Source organism: Pinus tabuliformis, chromosome J (assembly GCF_031772625.1).
Source record: "Pinus tabuliformis cultivar Carrire ecotype Pingquan chromosome J, CPIR1, whole genome shotgun sequence".
Classification (NCBI taxonomy): Eukaryota; Viridiplantae; Streptophyta; class Pinopsida; order Pinales; family Pinaceae; genus Pinus; species Pinus tabuliformis.
In genome coordinates this window covers 1,568,615,954-1,568,634,651 of record NC_142295.1, presented here as the reverse complement: position 1 = coordinate 1,568,634,651, position 18,698 = coordinate 1,568,615,954, and positions in this window count along the sequence as shown.

The window sequence follows — 18,698 nt, the reverse complement described above, 5'->3', positions numbered from 1 at the left end:
TATATTAATTTATTAAAATATTAATATGTAACGGCTATATTAAACAACTAGTTTTTGAAAAATAATATTTAAATTAATTTATTAAAAAATGTTAATAAGTAACTGCTAGTTACTTATTAAATAGTTAGCTTTTAAAATAAATAAATCAATAATCAAAGTCAAACTTTAAAGGAGGGGAGTCAAAAATTATAAAAACGAGTAAAGGCCCTAATTGAGACAAGATCATTTGATAAATAAAATAAGTTAAAAATAATTAATGTTAAAATAAATAAAATAAAACAAAAATATACACAAGTCAATATATATATGTATATAATAGAAATAAATAAATAAAAACATAAATATACATACATATATATATATATATATATATATATATATATATATATATATATATCCAAAGAAAAATAATCAATAAGTAAAACAGGGTCAACAATAAAATATGGGGCTCATGCCCATTAAACAAATAACAAAAATACTAAAAGAAATTAAGAACGAATAGGGTGATAAAATACATAAAAACATGAAGTATCAAGAAAATAAACTCTAATGAAGAATAAATCAACAAGAAATACTATAAAAAGGATGCTAATACCTACATAGATTAAAAAAAAAGGCCTAGGAGGACAAGACTGGGACCCAACTTCTACTAATATTCCAACCATCATCTCTATTCAAATTATTGGGTCTTAACAATCAATCTAGTTCTATAAATTTCACCATGGAATTTGAATGTAATGGTAGTCTTCTCTTCCTTGATGTCCTCCTCTCAAGGAATGATAATGGCTCTTTCTCTCATTAGGTATATCGTAAGACATCTTGTTCCGTATGAGTTTTCTTATGATATACCTGATGAGAGAAAAATCCATTATCATTCCTTGAGAAGAGGACATCAAGGAAGGGAAGGCTACCATTACATTCAAATTCCATGGTGAACTTTATAGAACTAGAATGATTGTTAAGACCCAATAATTTGAATAGAGATGATGGCTGGAATATTAGTAGAAGTTGGGTCCTGTCTTGTCCTCATAGGCTCTTTTTTTTTTTTTTTTTTCTAATCTATGTAGGTATTAGCATCCTTTTTATAGTATTTCTTGTTGATTTATTCTACATTAGAGTTTATTTTCTTGATCCTTCGTGTTTTTATGTATTTTATCACCCTATTTGTTCTTAACTCCTTTTAGTATTTTTGTTATTTGTTTAATGGGCCTGAGCCCCATATTTTATTGTTGACCCCATTTTATTTATTGATTATTTTTCTTTGGATATATAAGGAACATCGAGGATGAAAACCACTTCCTCTTAGAGTGTCTCGCGTACAACCACATTAGATCTCAATTTCTTAATCTTTGTCACAATATTGACCTTCCTAGCCTTTTACGATGTCAAAATTATAGTGATCTCGGAAGGCTTTTCTCCAAACTTTTTGAGCATAGGAATAAAATCTTACATCAAACTAAATAATCTGTTTCTTTAGGTCCGTTAGACCAAAGTTTGGTCTCAGTGGACATTAACCACCACCACCACCACCATCATCATCATCATATATATATATATATATATGTGTGTGTGTGTGTGTGTGTGTGTTTTTATTATTATTATATATATATATATATATATATATATATATATATATATATATATATATATATATATATATTTATATATATATATATATATATATATATATAGATTTGTTTTTATTTATTTTTATTTTATCTATATATATATATATATATAAAATAAAAATAAGCTCGAAGGCTATTTAGAGGAAGCAGGATGTGATGGCACAATCTTAGCTAGGATAGTCGTCATCCTTCTTCTTTATGCTGACGATATTGTTCTTTTGGCAAGGTGCCCATCTGATCTTAATAAGCAACTCAGGCTTCTTAAGGATTTCTGCTCTACAATGGGTATGACTGTTAACACTGACAAAACAAAAGTTATGATTATCAAATCCAAGAAGGACACTTACGCTAATTTTATGTATGACAATAATAACTTGGAGGAAGTGTATTCTTACAAGTACCTAGGAATTGATATTCATCACAAGCTCAACTAGAACCATAGCATTGAGAAAATGATTAATGGGGGGTGGAAAGCTTACTTTGGTCTTGAAAATAATTGTAAAATAGCAAACCTTGTAATGTGGAATAAAAAGAAGTTCCTCTTTGAAACTTTAGTCACTCCTGTTATCTTATATGGCTGTGAGGTTTGGGGTTGCAGAATCTCCAGAGAATCATGGAGAAAGATTGAGCAAATTCAGAAGCGTTTTATAACTTATAACCTAAAAATTAAAATTAATACACCCTATCCTATTCTCCTTATAGAAGCAGGTCTTTCCCCTATTGAGAGCCTACCTATGCTTAGGTTTCTGTTGTACAAGCACAAAATCAATAACATAGACGATCATAGACTTCCTAAGCTAGCTTTAAATTCTAGCCAAAACCACCTAAGGCTCAATTGAGGGTGGCATAAAGACACAAGGGCCTGGTTAAACTATTGGGAGATCAACGAAAATGATGCATTGCAAAACATAAATAACATTAAAGATATTGTTACTTCTAAGTTCAAAAAAAAATGTGGTGTGAGAAAGACTTAGCGGCTAAAAGAAAATTAAGTTATTATAAGAAGGTCATCAACCCCACCCTAGAAGATCAAAAGTATCTCTCAATTTTAACTAGCTCAAAGAAGAAAATTAATATAGCAAAGATTAGAACGAATTCTCATGAGCTCCATAGTGAAACAGGTTGTTGGACAGTTCCTAAAACGCCATGGACGGAAAGGATCTGCCATATATGTGAGAATAGGAACATCGAGGATGAAAACCACTACCTCTTAGAGTGCCCCGCGTATAACCACATTAGATCTTAGTTTCACAATCTTTGCTACAATACTGACCTTCCTAGTCTTTTACAATGTCAAAATTATAGTGAGCTCGGGAGGCTTCTCTCCAAGCTTTTTGAGCATAGGAATAAAAATCTTAAATCAAAATAGATAATTTGTTTCTTTAGGTTCGATAGACCATTATTTGGTCTCAGTGGATGTTAACCATCATCATCATCATCATCATCATCAGCATATATATATATATATATATATATATATATATATATATATATATATATATATATATATATATATATATATATATATATATATATATATATATATATATTGACTTGTGTATATTTTTGTTCTATTTTATTTATTTTTCCATTAATTATTTTTTATTTATTTTATTTTATTTCCATTAGTTATTTTATTTATCAAATGATCTTGTCTCGATTAGGGCCTTTACTTGTTTTTATAATTTTTTAGTCCCCTCATTTAAAGTTTGACTTTGATTATTTATTTATTTATTTTAAAAACTAGCTGCTTAATAAGTAACTAATAGTTATTTATTAATATTTTTTAATAAATTAATAAACTAATATCACATTTTAAATATTATTTTTCAAAAACTAGTTGTTTAATATAGTCGTTACATATTAATATTTTAATAAATTAATAAACTAATAGCATTATTTAAATATTATTTTTCAAGAACTAGTAATATTTGGTTTTAATAAATTAATTTAAATATTATTTTTCAAAAACTAGCCATTTAATATAGTCGTTACCTATTAATATTTTTAATAAATTAATGAAATAATATCATTATTTAAATATTTTTTCAAAAACTAGCCATTTAATATAGCTATTACATATTAATATTTTAATAAATTAATAAACTAATATCATTATTCAAATATTATTTTTCAAAAACTAGCCGTTTAATGTAGCTGTTACTTAATAATATTTGTTTTTAATATATTAATAAATTAATATTAAAATTTAAACAAAATTGTTCAATCATAGCCGTTACTTGAAATTATGTCTCTACATTGCTCTCTATTTAAGCCTTTTCCATGGTCTACCTCTTCATCTGGTCCTGATGATGAACCACACTTGTTGGTTTGAAACATGTCGGCCAAAAAAATCTCTCATTTGATTTCTACCGAAAGACTTTGTTTAATTCATTATGGATCACAGAATCTTGAATACAGAAATCAATGAGAAATCAGTTGCTCGAACAACCAATTCCTTCTTTTTCTTCATGGTGTACTCTGTGGGCCCCATTTGTAGAAATTCCCACTGTAGATCAACAGATTATGCAATAGACTAAAGCAAAAAACAAGATCTACTTCTACAACAAACTTTGTGGAAGCTTAATCGAACTGAGCAAGATCAATGAGAACACATATAATTGAGAATGAGAAATCAGTCACACATAAAATAGAAGAAATAACTCGGGGAAAGCCTCAGCCTAAAACCCCAATCTCTATATTATTATACAAGTGGAAATCTTGTTCAAGTTACGAAAAGAATCAGCTCTCAAGCTATCCTGCTCTCTCTGCAATCAAACAATACTTCTCATAGACAGTCAAAGGCTCTCACAACCTTCTCCTCTACCTTCCAAGCCTCCTATTTCCTTGTGCATTTTTTTCCTAGGGTCCAGTGCTTCCACTTGTGTGAATTCCCACCTCACACTACTCACTTGGCTCAGAAATAACTACACAAACCTGAAGGAGATAATTCCTTCTACATGGATGAGTTTCCTATATAGGAAAATTCCTCCAACTGATAGTACACTATCCCTTCCTCTAATATCAACTGGTTCTCTGATTGAACTGACGTGCATGAGTTATTTATGAGAGAATATTTAGTTATCTAGAGAGCAGCAGTTACATGCATGCAAGCATTAACTAACTAAACTCACAATTAATTCCACAAACCATTGGAACTAATCTAACTGGACTTAACTCAGTTAACTGAGCTAACTAATTACAACTCAAATTATAACTCATCCTTATCTCTTTAACTGAGGGATAAATTTCTCAATCAATGGAGAAATTGTTGCATGTTTTCACATAGACTTCATGTTTGATTTTCTACAATTAATTAACTCAAGATGAATTAATTAATTATTATACAAATAGCTACTAAGATCAAATTCGAATTTTACTTCACTATTTTAGTTTAGGCACTGACTAAAATAGAAAGGTATTCCAAAATTCTATTTAAAGAATGCTATTTTTAGCACTTCCATTTTTCATTCCTTGTTGCTATGTTCGACACTGGATTAACTACTATTTATAGTAGTGCTATTTTTAGCATTTCTTATTGCTATTTTCACATTCCTTTGGTCAGAAACTTAATAATATCCATGAAGTGATCATCTGTGACTCTAATTGTGAACAGTTGTGCATCAGGGAGGTTATCTTTGATATTTGTGGGTTCTTCTCCTATCTCTATTCTTGATAGATGATTAGGTCTAGCATTCAATTTTCCTGGCTTTACTATAATTTTGAAGTCATACTCCTAGAATAATAACAACCATCGATAGATCTTTCCTCCTAAAATAGGTTTATTCAACACATATTTCAGCGTAGAGTGATCAGTAGACATTTTGAAATGTGCCCCCAACAAGTAATGCCTAGAATTTTGTAGTGCATACACCATAGCTAATCCCTTTCTTTCTATCATGTTATAGTTCTTTTCCACATTGGAGAGTTTCCTGCTTGCAAATGCTATCGAATGATGAATTTCCCCTACTCTTGGCTACACTAGCACTACACCTAATGATATGCAAGATGCATCAACATGTACATGGAACTCCTTCTTCTAGTCCAGAAAAACTAGAATAGACGCAGTTACCATCTTCTCTTTCAGTACATCCAAGCTCTTCTGGAAATCTTCGCCCCATTGAAAAGTCACATCTTTCTTTAGAAATTTTGCCATCGGTGCAATTATCTGCACATACCCCTTTATAAACTTCTTGCAGTAGCTAGTGTGTCCCAATGTCATGCGCAGTTGTCTCACTATTTTTGGTGCTGGCAGGTTCACAATAACTGTGATCTTCGTGGGATCCACCATTAATCTTTGTTTACAGGCTACATGTCCCAACAATATACCAAATGGTGCACAAAAGATGCACTTCTTCAAGTTCAATGAGATCATGTGTTGTCTACACGTATCCAGTATCAATTCTGATCTGATGGTATCCTAAAAACCCATCTGTGAAAGAATAGGCCTCCTGTCCTCCTACATTGTCCAATACTTCATCTGTAAATGGTGTAGGGAAGGGGCCATGTAGGCATGTATCATTCAATTTCCTTAAGTTGACATAAGTTCTGATTTCCCCTTTTGCCTTCTTTTCATGAACCGCCATGGGACTTACCCATTCAGACTCTTTGACAGGTTCAATTATCCCAAATGTTAACATTTTGTCTAATTCTTCTTCCACCTTCTCCTTGTATTTTGGATTCAGTCTATAAGGTCTTTGCTTGACAGGCTTCACATCCAACTTTAGAGGAATCCACATGACTCCCAAATCTCCCAATATGCCCTTCATATCTGAAAACTTAGTAGGGAACAAATAATGATATTCATGCAAGAGATTTGTTATCTTGTTGAGTGTGTCTTCATCCTAGTAATCTCCTATTCTTGTGTACTTTGGTTTAGCCTCTAACCCTATATTTACCTTCCTCATCTTCAATGGCTTTATTATAACATGCATCTCTATCACAGGTCCATTTACTTCACGATGACCTTTTGACTCTTTGATGCCAATGTTGCAAGGATCTTCATCCTCTTTCGTAGTGACATTATAGAATTCCATTACATTACGTATTTGCGCAACTCAATCAGGTTGCCAGATAACTAGAACTTCATTGTCAAAAATCTTCTTCTTAACTATATTCAAAGTTGTATCTATATGTGGACAGTCATCTTCAAATTTGAATGTCATTATGAATCCATCAACCATCTCTTCCCAACTAGTAGTACCATGTCGAAGCTCAATTTCCAAATGCTAATTTTGAGGAATTGTCTCCAAGGTATGGATGAAGCCATGCACCCACTCTTCTCGGGAAATTTCTCCCCAAGCTTCCATACAGAGATGTATGTGGTCTCTAGGATCATTTTGGCCATCATACTTGTCTACGAGCTCTGTTTCTACTTGTCCAAATCTTTCCCACATCAACCTTCTATATTTTTTCCAATCTCCTATATTCTTCTTATCAGTACCCCACCATCTAGTAGGAGTAGCCCTCAATGCCTGATTGAGAGCTAATAGTATCTAAAATTTGGGTACCCGTCTTTCATAATCTCTAAATAAAGTATTTACATCACCCAAACCATCATATAAAGGTAGATCACGTACCTCAGCTATCATACAACACACTACTTTAGTGATCCTTGCACATAGCCTTGTAGCCACTTCATGCAACCTGTTCTTCCAGTTCTCCAATTCCTCTTCTGAATCTGAAGTTCAGGAACTATCTTGCTCCCAAGTCAATTTTCCATCTGCATTAGGGTTAATCCATTCTTCTTCTTTTCTTGTTATTTGGTAAATGTTGTCGATGTCATCCACGTTGTACTCTTCTTTGATAGGTTTAGTATATATCGCTCCCTCTGATGGATATAATGGAACAATAACTCTCATATTATCGATTTTAAATATCATTTACCTTTTCTTCAAGTTAATTATATCCATGTTATCAAATGCCCAATCCAATCCAAGAAACGCAGGGTAGGAATTATTATCATCCACAACCTCAATCACTTCGAAGTCAGTGGTAGTGTGCACTCCATCAATGTCTATTGTGATTCCTAACAATCTTCCTAAAGGGACGATCTTCTGTTGGCCATCTTTAACTAGATATTTAACCATTGCAACTTCGGTTTACCTACCAATTCCCAAGTTTTCTTCGGCAAGACATTAGCATCAGATCCTAGATCCAAGGTAACCTGATCCATATCGTATTCTCCAATTTGCGTTGGAAGCCTCATTTACTTTCCAGACTTCTTATTGTGTCTATGCAGATTATTCACTACGCATATCTTACTCTTGGTACTTATTTAGGAGCACAAGAATCTGACAATCCTACAATCCCTCTACGAACTTATGATTTGTTAATAACTTCATGCAAGTCTGTAGAAAATACTTCAAAATATTTGAATCCACATCTTGTGCCACAACTATTACTATCTCGCAGTTATCCTTTTAAGTCAGCAGCGCAGTAGAGGTTGAGGCTCCATCATCCATAAAGCTTCACCTCACGTCCATGAATACTTGCTTCTCCTTCAAGATATCGAATGTTGGAGCTTTTTCAATATTTTTTCCTACTCATGTATGTTCAACTTCCATTTTCCCATTGGCTTTATCATTTCCAATCACAACTCCACTTCTCGTTATAATGTCGATGCGCAGTTGATCTTCCCTTAGCTTAGTTGTCATTATTTGGATATTTTTTGTAGGTTGCTGGTTTCCTTTCTCCTACATCTTCGCAATAAGGATGGGGCATTCTTCTATCACATTATAAAAATACTTACAGTAACTGTAGGTTGTTGTAGGGTTCTAACAGTCTCTTGTGAAGTTTTTGGCATGTCCATAGTTGTAACAGATAATCAGTCTCTTGTGAAGTGTTTGGCATGTCCATAGTTGTAACAGCTAATCTGGCCACGTCCTCAACCAATGTGTTGGCCTTGTTCCTCATATGTATGTCCTTCAGTGTGTAGTCTATAACTATCAGCAATGTGCTCCATCATTAAGTCATAACTTCAGAAATTTTTCTCATCATGGCCTACTGATCTACAGAATTTACAAAACAACTACTTCGGGGTATGTACATACTTTTGTAACATGTAGCAATCTTCAGAGTGATTTTGGCCTCTCGTTCTATAAGTATTTCACTGCAGTCCTGGGTTTATTGGATTTGGCACTCCATTTGCAATATAATCTTTGAACATGGGGCATTAATCCTTATAATGACCCTCTGCTTTGCATTTTGTACACCATAATTTTGATCTGGTATGTTTACCTTTCTTGAGGTCCTACATTTCCAATGCCAGATTGGTTAACAGACTTTGTATTTTTTGTACTCCTGCATGAGTATCCCCAATCGGCAAAGCTTCTAGCTTCATCGCATTCTCCAATGCTTTAGCTTGAGTCGCAATCTTCTATTGTGTCAAAGGTAACCTAATATGTGGCATTAGCACAACTATGAACCATTCTTTATGTTGTTGTGGGGGTATATGAAAGCTTACTTTAGCTATCAATACCTTGAATCACTTATCCAACTCCCACACAGGTCTATTCATTGTTTGTTTGATTTCTTTTAGCTTTGTGATGCACTATGATTCTAATTTCAGCTTCTTGAATTCTGATACCAATGATTTCATATTTTCATCCAATGAAGCAATCGGGTTAGTCACAGAGTTCTTCATATACTAGATTAGCACCCTTTCTCGTAGCAACGTGACGAGTTGCACCTTATTTACATCATCATCAGTGATATGTCTTATTATCCATGTTGCATCAACTACAAATCAGAATTGATCAGGATCCTATAATCCAATTCCTTTAAAAATAGGCAACTTAATGTCATCAACCATTCTCCTTCTCGGGGTGCTAGGTGTAGGGGGAGGAGGTGTGGGTGTAGGGGAATTATGGCGAGGGGGATTGGGTGTAAGGGGGGGTGGATGGATGGGGAATCCCAAGACGCCATGATTCTTCTCAACTCCTAACTTCAATGTGCCTTCAAGATGGGCAAGGGAATTTCATGGCGTTGTAGGGTTATTTATTTCTTCTTCACTCTCAGATCCTCCTAACAAGGGGCTATAGTCGGTCTCAATAAAATTCTTCGAATCTATTATATATTATTTTCCACTTCGCATAGACCCTAGTTTAGGCTTATTTCCTCTTCTCCCAAACATTAATCTAACTGCATTCATAGAATCCCATTTTCACACAATAACATCTTAATCCAAAGAATAAAATATCTTAACAACTTACCCCGTGGTTCTTTGAAACATATTCGTTCAACTTCAGTATAGGACATGATTGCGTCTATCGCAAACTCAGTAACGAATCCTCCCAAAATGCTATCAATCCATAAATCAACAACCCTAGAGATATTGTTACTAACATTCTTGAGTTTTCGTAACAATTCAGGATTCCACTCCTTAGGTTCGTCATTCTTGAAACAAGTCTTATGCTCAGTCAACTTAGATACCCACTCATACAATTCAATGTGGAACGAACCATAGAAGATTTCATATTTCTCTTCAAAGATATACTTCTACAACCAATCTTCAGCTGATAATCGAGGGTTTCTATTCTCTTTTTCCACAAATTCTCTTTCCTTTTGTTCAAGCCTCTCCTGGATTTCTTTCTTCGACGAGCGCCAAAACATATCCCTTAAACCGATCTCGGTCCCGATAATGGAACCATTTGTTAGTTTAAGGTAGCTTGACCTAGGTTCAGAGTGTGTTGCACACCAACAAAAACCTCAACCACTGGCCCTTTCAACAACGACCTGCAAGTGGATCGCAGTCTCACCCGAAGGGGTTATTGGAGGCTGCAGAACCATGTTTCCTCAACCAGATGGATATGTGTTTTGTTGTTTCTATGTATTTACTTATGTCTTATACCTACCTACAACTTCGCGTACATGAATCACATCATGCTAATTACTAACTTTACAAAATTACTATTATCGCATCAAATAGTAGGAAACAATATAACATGTATAATTTCGCGTAATTCAGTAAAAAAACATGCATAATGATAATAACAACAACAGAGAATGAACACATAAATATACATAATATTCCGCTAATCTTCATCTTTATTGATACAAATCTTTAATAAATATACTTCTTTGATCTGTGCACCCAGCTACAAGTGGTATGCACACTCAGCTGCAGATTCTTCCAGGCCTTTGTGCACTCAACTACGGGCCTTCCCCAAAAATACAGACTCAAAACAATGGCTCAAATTTCTTATGATCTTCTATCATTACCTTATTCTATTAAAAAGTATTACCTCTCCTTCTATACATTACATCATTACAAAAACCATGGTTCATATACTACGAATTCAACAAAACCATGACTAATACCTGAAACCCATTACAAAACAAGGGGCTTTTGACCCATCCCAAAGCCCCTAAACGTTGCATGATGAATAAAACTTCACCATCTCCCCTCTTCAAAATGCATAATATTTGACCCAAAACTTGGACCAAGTTGGGTTGCACCAACAGTACCTCTGATAGTTTGGTCATGTATTTACTGAGTATTACTATTTCCATGTGAGTTCTCCTAGTGCTTAGTTCCAACCCCTTATCTTAGTAAGGTCATGGTGTGCCTCGGGTGAGAAGCCTTATTCTTCCTTAGTAGGGTGAAAATGTTGGTGTTATGCTAGACTGATGAGCCTCATCGTTGGGTCATTATATGGGCCTTAATTCACCTCCTAGCTTAGTCAAACCAACTATTCTCACAACTTATTGCATACTTTTGATTATATTTTGTTTATGAGATGAGTTACATTTGGATATTTTTCTTTGTGGTCTAATGTGCATTTAATGCAAGAATAAAGGATAAAAGCACGGAATTCTGGCCAAGACCTTGGTATAAACCTGAATGGGACAAGAGAGAGGAATTATAGGGGGTAAATCATCCTCATTTACTACCCCCCCATTTGAATATTCCTCCATCATCTCGGAGTGCAAACAACCAATTCATGAGGACTAGAAGGCAACCAAGCAAGTGAAAATCAAAGCACCAGTTTATCTCGTTTGGGAGCCGAACCCCCCTAATTTCAAGGAAGTCATTGGAGACTTTATATGTATAAGTAGAGAGGCCTACGACCTCAGTAGGATTCAGGACATTTTGGATTGTAAAAATCTACTCTATTTTCGAGTTGCAAGACTTGTGACAGTTTTTGATGTAATCCATGGTTTTGATAATAAGAATGAGGTTTGTTTTGAGCCAGCATTGAGCTAACTTAGAGGGTTGAAGCTCTTGGGTTAGGGCCCAACCCTAGCAGCCAAGGCTCCTCTTTATTGTACATGTATGCTAGCATAGATTCATGGTTTAATTGTTCATTTTCTTAAGTAGCCACATTTCCATCACAGCAACGTAGAGTAGATTGGTTGTGTTTTAATTCGCTTCCATTTGTGCCTTCTTTCAATCAGCAGGTTAGCAAGGAGAAAAATATCACCATAAGGTTGTCAGTAGGTGTCTCAGCCTCACCTGCTCCCTCTGGGACCATGACTTGAGGAAGAGACCCTTCAGCAACCCCAAAAACACATATTTCTAGTTCTTGCATGAGCTTTGGAGCTTCTTGTCTTGATTCAGTACTTGGTTCATTTCATTGTCTTCTTTTTCCATCACTCTCTTTCTGTAATAAGATCTCACTCATATTCTCATTTCCTTTAGCACTTTCTTCATGCATAATATGGGCAACTGATTCATGCTTTTCTAGTTTATGAGAATGTATCTTGTCGCATAGTTCTTGGAAGACACACACATTTTAAGCATCGCAGGTACTTCAGGAGGAGGTCTAGACTTCATCACCAGCATCCATCTTTCACCTCATCCACCTCAAATATCTCTTGGTCCACCCTCACCCTCGCTAGTTTTTTTTCATCCTTTTTCATTAAAATTCCTCTAAACACATTGAAATGCTTAAGAGGAAGCTAATAAATCACATCTTAATCAGATTATACCCATGGATTTCCTTACCGTCCAATCCAAAACAAACATGACCAATCACCGTCAACTGCATGTCGCATAGCTAACGTATTCATTTCAACGTTTGGCTTTAGGCGCTCCAAATGTCCGCCGTCGATTTGTCTCGCTTGATCCAATGGCTATCGCGTCACCCGCTCGCCAACTACCTTGGCCGATCTCCATTATTGATTAATCTTGCATGATCCAACAACTATCGCCCAATCTTGTGTGAATTCTTGCATGACCGATATCCGATCAAGAGTGCACGAGAAAAGTGGTTTTACCGTGCTACGTGTCACCCACTTAGGCTAATCATGTGAAATTTAGGAATACCGCTTACAGCTCTTAGGGCACACGAGATACTGTTTACCACTTACAAAGACCGCTCCATCATCCTGCACATTTTCTACCCTTTTATCGACACATGACTTGATGTGATCCATCCATATATTAACTTAATCTCCTATGATAAGACCTCCGCCACTCATCTTCTGTTAATCCTTTTCATTGATCCGACTGATCCAATGGTTCATGTGCACTGCTACTTCATTACTTCTTCCTTTCACTGATTTCAACCTTTGATTTCTCTTCTTCTTGTTTCCTTCTCGAACTTTGTTTTTCGTATTATTTAAATGCTGCCACTCATGAGCTTTGATTTGGTTATTTAATCAGACTCCAACACTGTCCGATCATCGCAATACTCCTCTGAGCACTATCCTCTCTCTCGGATTCTTTTTGAATCCCCTGCACACTTATGTTATGCAAAATTACTCTAATCCACACACAGTTCATAATTCAACTACTCAATACACACCAAACACTCCATAGACCTTCTAGCCATCCTCAACCACCTTCCATCCACCTATCACATCCACAAGAACAATTGATTGCATGCTTGTTTTACCAATAAAAAACCAAAAAAGTGAAAACATTTTTAGTTTAGTTTCCTTGCTTACACATTAGTATGGTTCTTAGATAGCAGCATTAGGCTAGTGTTGATTTATAAAGTATGCTTAGCATAGTTGTTTAAATGGTTAATTAGGATATGGTGTGATTTATAATTACATGTTGTTTTCTTCATTACTGCAGTAGAGTAGCTCTCTTAGAAAAGATTTTCTCTTCTTCCATCAAAGAATCAAGCTTCTTCTAACTCTATAGAAGTCTGGCTTGGAACCCCTGGGGTCTCTCGCTAGTTGAATAGTGATAACAGGCAAGACCTTCACCTTTACTTGTGCATATAGAAATGTCACCTCAGAGTTTGTATGAACCCTGGGTTGATAAGTAAAGTTGGTAGCCCAAGAGTTGTAGCATCCTTGCTGCAATACTGGCTCTCATCATAGACTACTATTGAAATTTTTTTGGCCCCTATGCCTGAACCCAGGGTTTCAACTTGTTCATCATTTTTCTGCCAAAAAATGGTTCCATGGTCGGGACCTAAAACTTTCCAAAAGGGGTCTAGGATATGGTGTCGAATATCTTTAAGAAATATCTATAAGATTAATGGCATGAAAAAATAGAGCAATTTATTTCCCAACAAGCTCAACTCCATCACCAAAATGGGGAATGACTGAAGGAAGAATTTTTGTACTCAAAATTAAAAAGCAATCAATATGAGATCATTTTGGTGCAAGTTCCTAGAGGAATTCTACAATTGGTTGTGGAGGTTGCAGATCAAGGAAAACACTGGTGGCCAGAGTCGAACTCCTCATGCTTGGACTTAGCTTGATCTTATTGAATTACATCGACTTGACATGGATCTGACTCGAGTTGTTGACTTATGGGTGCAGACTACTCTAGAGGGGTATATTATCTATTTTTTTGTGGAGGGCCACCAATCATTCTCTAATGCTGAGGTTGTTTTCAAATCAGGGCTGCGAGGGAGGTTGTTGAAGGAAATCCCATTGTGGATTAAATTTCTAATGGTAGAAGATAACCTATTGGTGTTCCAAAAGCCACCTATGGAAACTTAAAGATCTGGTACTAGGGGAAGGAGATAAAGGGAAGGGGAATGCTACTTAGATGGGAGCTATGAAACTATTATAGAAATGGATGCCGATGATTTTTTGAAGGCTAGAGATCTGATAGCTCAAAGGAGGGCATAAATAATTGAAGAATGGCAAAAGAAATATTTGCAAGACATTCATAGACGATAAACGGAACTACACCAAGTAGGATCGATGTTGAACAATTCAAGGGTGCAAAAAGGATAAAGGAACTAGTTGAAGTTATGTAGTGATGGGGTTAATGCTAGAGTGAAACCTAGCCCAAGAGGAAAAGTCAAGAGCATCACGGTGATTGAGGTTCAAAAAAGTAGTAAAGAGATTTCCTTGCTAGTAGAGATGGGAACACTAGATATATCGGGCCATATAGGACCTAAGGAAATCCCAGATGATGAAATTCACTTCACTATGGGAATATTATTTTCTAAGAATGATGTGTCTCTTATCAACAATGATTCGTTGCTCAGTAGCTCAAGTAGTACCTCCCCCACCCTTCCCCTGGTACTTTATAACAACCTTGGTCACTTCTAAGATAGTCAAAGTTATCAAGGTCCATAGTGTACACATAGCCTACAAGGATGGTCTCTCTATTGGTATAAATATTAGTTGCAGTTTAGGTCCCCAACGATCATCACAACTAGGTTCCCAAGGATTTATACTCATTCTGTTAATTCAATATTTTACGGCTAGAAATATGGTGGGATCCTTTACTAGATATCATGAATTCTTCAGGAAAGGGAATGAAGACAAAGAAAAACATTGGTATCTGTGCAAAGCCATACGGGGATCCTTCCAGACTCTAGATGCCAAAAATCTTATTGAATTCCATACCACTCTTCAAGACAAAGCACTAAGATGGTTCATTAAGTGGTTCATACTACAATAGAATCTGACACTAGATGGAGTTCGATAGGAGTTTTTCCAAGAGTTTAAGCTTCCTCAGACTAACCAGCAAGGGCTATCAGAACTATGGGTAATTAAGAAAAGGGAGGGTGAAACCGCCTGAGATATGATGCAAAGATTTAAGGATTACAACGATAAGCTAAGCTACCCTATTGACCCCATTCATCAGCGTGATTAGTTTATGAAGTTGTTATTTCCACTCACTTGCACACCATTTAACCAACAAAATATTAATACTCTATAAGGCACACTAGAATAGGAAACAAGAATTGACACCATGGCAGGATACCCACATGAACATCGAGAAGGAATGGTCTCCCATGATCCCACTCTCATAGGATTGCAGCATCAAATCACTGATCTGATAGAGAAGTTAAGGGATATGTAGCTTATTGTATGTTTTAATCCTATACATAAATTACCTATAGACGAATTCTAAAAAATAGAAAAATAAACAATGACAAGAATATAAAAAAAATACATAGAGATTTCCCATGGATCTCAAAACCAAGATTATCAAATTGATTTTTCATTATTTTCCTTTCAATGTTACAATACATATATATACACGTCAAAGCATTCATAAACCCCAATCCATTAGCCCTAGATTAGAACATAATCATAGTTCCCTTCACTGGATCTACAAAATACCATGCGCAGAAAATCATCATGCCAAAGACCATGTGCAAAACCCATGCACAAAACCATAGGTAGGTTCGCCCACCTAATATAGGGTCCAAAAAAAATCTTGGGGCTCTTCCCCGGACCTTGTGCAAGGGGGCTACCACCCCCCTGAAACCCCCCAACAGGGGGGATTTCACCTGGAACAATGAATAGGGGGGACTATCTCCCCCCTTGTGACCCCACCATGGATGCAACTAGTCGTGGAAAGAATAGAACACACACCCAACATTCTCCCACTTTTTGTTTTCTTTCCACACAAGGGTTCACAGGAGAGTTTAGTCATTAGTCCAGCCCTACAACAACCATTGTTTCTCTACACCAAGAAAACTTCTCAGTGCTCACAGACCTCGTCAATGCATCTATGTTGGGAAGGGGTCCCTAGGGTGAATTTTGATCAATTTTGTAATTTCTTTTTGTAAAGATGTACAGTCTCCACGAAATGTGGAAGCAAAGCACGAAGCTAGTCAGAGTCAAAGGGACTTTAGTCCCTTAGGTTGGTAGGTGATAGGAAGGTTTTGAGACCTACCCATGGTTCGTGAGCCATGGTATTGTAAAATCAAAGCCATAAATAGAAGATTCATAGTGAGTCTAACAAATAATCTAAGGGATAGAAATATTTGTAAGGGAAAGTAAGCTAAGGCGGGAAAGGTTTGTTTCCTATACTTAGGCGAATGGGAAGGCTCCTGCAACTAAGTGCATGGAGACCTTGGTAAGTCCGCAGGATGAATGTGTGGGCCCCTGTAACTAAGTGCGTAGGGAAAAGAAGTTTGTACTTGAATGATTATACCTAATAAAGACAGTTTTGAGACATTTCCTGTGTATATGTGTATTATTTCTTACTTCTACAAGTTTCTATATTTTCGCTCTAGGTTGAAATTTATATGAATTAATGCTTATCTGGTGCGCGAAAGTAATAGATCAATACTATTTATGCATGTTATGAATGATTAAAGGCCTTCGCGAAGATCTAGATACTGTTTAAGATAATTTACTGTAATTATCTGTTTCAGAAGGATTAGGGTTCGCAAAGATAGAAGTAAGCCCTGGGAGCCACAGGAACCTATCACATAGACCTTTGGATGCATAAAACTAGTTTTGTCATCCCCCAATACTGCTTTGGGTGAGACTGCAGCCTACGCTACGTGGGTTGTTGCCGAAAGGGCCATTAGTTAGTGTTTTGTTGATTGGTGCAAATAACATTGAACCTAGGTTGCCATCAAGCCAACAAATGTTTATGTTGCCGTGACCAGGATCTTGCTAAAAGGATGTGTGGTAAGTGGTTCCCACTAAGAAATAAATTAAGAAGTGGATCTATTGGAAACTGCATGCGTTTGCATCTCAAAAGAATAGAAATTTTTGCTTGTCAAAGGAAGAGTGGCTAAATAGATACCTATATACAGAATAACATGAAATATTCTTCTGCTATTTCCCCAATGAATTGGATGAGTAGATGTCCAAATTAACAGATAGTCGAGGTACGTGGAAGATTAACGGCCCTATTGTGTGGACCCCTGAACTGGTAAAGTGCTTGGAGGCTTCAGAAAACAAAATCGTGCAGGTCATCGATCACTATATTGATTGTATTCTGGGAGGATTCATCACTAAATTCACGATCGATACATCTTTCAGCTACATCGAAGCAGAGCATAGGTTCTTCAAAGGGCCAAGAGGTAAGTACCTAAAATCTTTGAAGACTTGGATTAAGATGTTATTGTGTGAAAAGCAGGTTATCCCTTTAAATTTATGTTTGTGACTATGTGAAGTGGAAGAGAATTCATAAGAAATGAAGAATCAGTCTCTAAATCCAGTCTATTATTAGGATCTTCCAATAGTGATGAAGAAGGTAATATTCTGAGAACACTGTGAAGTGCACTATAGCTTGTAAGTCAAGGTATCACAGGAATACCTCATCCATCCACTCCACCTCCACCTCCACCTCCACCTTTGCCTCACACACCTACACGTACAACTCTGCCTCCACCAACACCCCCGCCTCCATCAGTTAATATGGAAAATATAATGAAGTTGCCTATGTTTAAGTGTGCGAGAACTGAAGACCCCACACAATTCTAGTTTGTGGCAGATGTTGTATGGACGGCACAACAAATCACTGATGAAAATATGAAGAAAGTACATCTAGTCACAGTGTTGCAGGATAGAGCATTGAGTTGGTACATCAAGTTCTACATAGATAAGCCCACTGCGTCTATACTAGAGACCCAGCAAGCTCTGAATAGTGAATTCAAGAATCCCAAATATCAGGGTCAGTCATTAACAGAGTTCAAGGAGATGCAATAGAGGGTAAATGATTCTGCATGGGACTTTGATCAAAAATTAAAATGTTTCATATTACAGGCTAATATGACAATTACAGATGCTCAGCATAGAGATTAGTTTATTGCTTCATTCACAACACATCTGAGAGTGCCATTGTCATAGAAGAAAATAGGAACGCAAGTAGAAGCAGTGGAGATCGCTATCAGATTAGAGCTTTATCAATGCAAGATACAAATGTAGGGGTACAATAGATTCAATCATAGTTGGAAA